Genomic DNA, 3,058 nt, shown 5'->3' on the forward strand with positions numbered 1-3,058 from the left:
GGTTTTGTAGGATATTTTTATAGGTTTCGTAGGATATTTTTGTAGGTTTCGTAGGATATTTTTATAGGTTTCGTAGGATATTTTCGTGCGCAGTGATATAGAATTAATACAGTACTTTTAAAATTCAATTTTATTTTATCCTTAGTCTTAAATCCTTATTTCATTAATTTAAATCCTTAATTCCTCAATTGATCAATTCGAAAAATTAATTAATTTAGCAAAATTGTTTTTAAAATTAAAGCAGTTCTATCGATTTAAATAAATATTAAAACCAAATCCTGATTTTATAACTTCAGACAAATAATAAAATCAAATCCTGATTTTATTATATTCTTCATTTAGTTCTTTGATTTTATTAGCAAGTGTCTCCTTTACTTGGCGGCTGGTCGCTCTTTGATATTTTTTTAAAGATAAACCTAATATTGATTTGTTCTTTATTTGAAAAAAAATTCTTCACTGTTATGTTAGATTTTAAAGAAACTTACCTATTATAGCAGAGATTCTAGCGGGATTCAGCTGCTTCTTTGGGGGTATACCTTTGTGCGCATTGCTAGACCTTCCCGTAATTGATGCATTTATATATTCATCTTCTTTAAATAGCATGAGGAAAAGTCCTCTAGCAAAAACTGTACCTGTTCTGCTCATTCGGAGAAGCAGCGACAGCTCAGATTTGTCCACGAAAATTTTAGGAGCTATTTCAACCTTCTATTGAAATGTAAATTTATATTGAGTAATTATTATTTGGTACAAAATAGTTAAAAATAGTAAAAAATATTAGTCTTTCGATCGAAAGATACAAAGTATACTTGCTTGTGCCAATTATAATCTATCACACTTGGAAAATTTGCAATTAATTCTTTACCATTTTCGTTGATTCTAAATCATTATCTTCTTGAGCAACATAGTTTTGAATGACTGGTGTTTTTATTGGGTGTTGGACCAATTTCAAACATTTTTCTGCAATAGACATAAAGTTTTAGCCAGTAATTCCGAATTTTAGTGACAGGCCAAAGAATAAGATGACCAATAAGTACCCTTATACTTCTCCAATTTTTTTATGGTTTTAGCAAGTTTCATTTCCTTTACTTCTTAGTCCTCTTTCAATTCCTTGTAGTCATTTTTCATTTCTAAATACTTTCTCTTATACCTTGGGCACTTGGAACAATCTTTTGAAACACTTTCTTTCTCGGTTGATGCATCCAGAATTGCCATTAGTTCAAGTTGAGAGCTTGTCTTTGGATCCCCCTGTATATTATTAATGTATTCACTTATACATACACATATTAAGGGAAGGCAAAGTCTGGCATCAGAAAAAGGACTTGCCAATTTGGGTCAATTCCCTCAACCACATTCCGCCATTTTGGCGGCATGTGGTAAACTATATAAGTAAACTATACATACCGATGTTGGGCCAGATACAGAATGCAAAATACTTCTATCCTCTTGTGGGACATCCTTCCCATTTAAGCGGCAATAATCCTCATACAGACTAGTTCTTTTAGCCTCCATATCATCTTGATCCCCTAGAAACGCATCAAATAATCATCAGTCAGTAAAGCTTGAAAATGAAGTAGTTTATAAAGTTTTAAAAAACTTGCCATATCCAAGGAGAGACCCAGGAGAAACCTCCTTCCCTTCTTTCCAAAAAAAGTCAAATGTACGGCCTACGTAGTTATGTGCATTTTCCGAAATATCTTTTCGCAATGATTTATTGTGCTTAAAGCACTGATCAAATTTAAGAACATCCCAAATGTTATCATTAATCCATTTGACCAAAGCATATTGGGGTTTTCTACTTTTTGACATGGCTTTAGCTAGATAGTTAAAAGATTTTTTTTTTTCAGTAATCAGTTTTATATTTCAAAAGTATGATAGGCATAATTAAAAAGTTTAATTATACATAACATTTATTAAGTCTCAGTAATGACTTATTAAAATTATTAAATCTAATCTAGTTATCTATGTATACCCTAGCACGATCGAGCGAGCCCAGCGGAATTTTTAAGTTTGTTTTTGCAGAAAAGACTAGAGTAATATCGGTGAAAGGGGGGGGGGAGAGACTGTTAGTTCCTCTCTTTGAACGCAAGTTTTTAAGAGTGGATACTGTTTGCTTTCGGGAGGGAAAGGAAAATAAGGTAAGGGATAGAAGGGTATGACGTTTCCATGTGCTCAGAGCCTAGGGAGTAGTGACCGGTGAAAAGAGGAGAGGAATTTCACCGGGCACGCAATTCTTCTCATTCGGGGGACGGGGGGTTTGTAAAAGGGGTACAGGATACTGTACGCCCTTGGTAGGAACGAAGGCTCTATAAAAACCTTGGGGGGGAAACATGGGATAAAACTGAGGTAAGAGATATGACCACGTTGCCATAAATAGTGTAATGGCACCCCCTTCCCTTAGGCTGTTTACGCTAATCTTAAAAACTGAAATTATTCTCACAATACATTAAAATCTTATATAATAACAATAATTAATGTATGCAAAACTAATTATGCTACTGGTTTACAGAGTAATGGCACCCCAAGTTAATTCGCTACAGAGATCAATAAAGTGTAATGTAGGGAGCTGCCGTAACTCTACTAAACTAAAGTTTTGCTAAGTGTTACTGAGGAGTAATAAGAACTAACTTAATTTAACTTAGAAACATAATCCAAAAAATAACATACCTTAAATAAAGATCCAAAATTAAAAAGACGTGTTGATTTCAAACAGAATTTGAAAAAGGTCCCCGCACTACGCGATAGAAAATAGAAAATGAAGGTCCGAGTCGTTGTCGTTACTCGCGCTCTCGCACTTCTGCAGTGTTTTTCCACTTTACTCCAGTTTCAAAACTTTGAATAATGGAAAAAAAACCACAGGCGCGCCCAACTCGCTCGGGCAAAACCGTGAGAGAAAATTCTATATACGGAGGGCTAGGCATCGAACAGGCAGAAGCAGGTTTATATACTGTGCGATTTTACGGGCACTGCCACTAGTCGATAATGTATTTTTTTTTCGCTACCGGCGCCAATAGATGAAACTATTTGTCAGTATCGTCCGCTAGCTGGATTGTTTTTCTTT

At 34.6% G+C, this 3,058-nt stretch overlaps 1 long non-coding RNA gene across 1 annotated transcript; it reads right to left on the reverse strand.

The window, feature by feature from the left end:
- Positions 1-830: 830 nt before the first annotated feature.
- Positions 831-2,774, reverse strand: LOC149664381 (uncharacterized). Its single transcript, XR_016368451.1, has 4 exons — positions 2,665-2,774; positions 1,402-1,523; positions 1,035-1,245; positions 831-957 (listed from the first exon to the last, which is right to left on the reverse strand). It is a non-coding gene; the product is annotated as an uncharacterized LOC149664381 (long non-coding RNA).
- Positions 2,775-3,058: the final 284 nt, after the last annotated feature.

Source organism: Phalangium opilio, unplaced genomic scaffold, assembly GCF_054372755.1.
Source record: "Phalangium opilio isolate 3A_F unplaced genomic scaffold, DU_Popi_V2 ptg000061l_1, whole genome shotgun sequence".
Lineage (NCBI taxonomy): Eukaryota > Metazoa > Arthropoda > Arachnida > Opiliones > Phalangiidae > Phalangium > Phalangium opilio.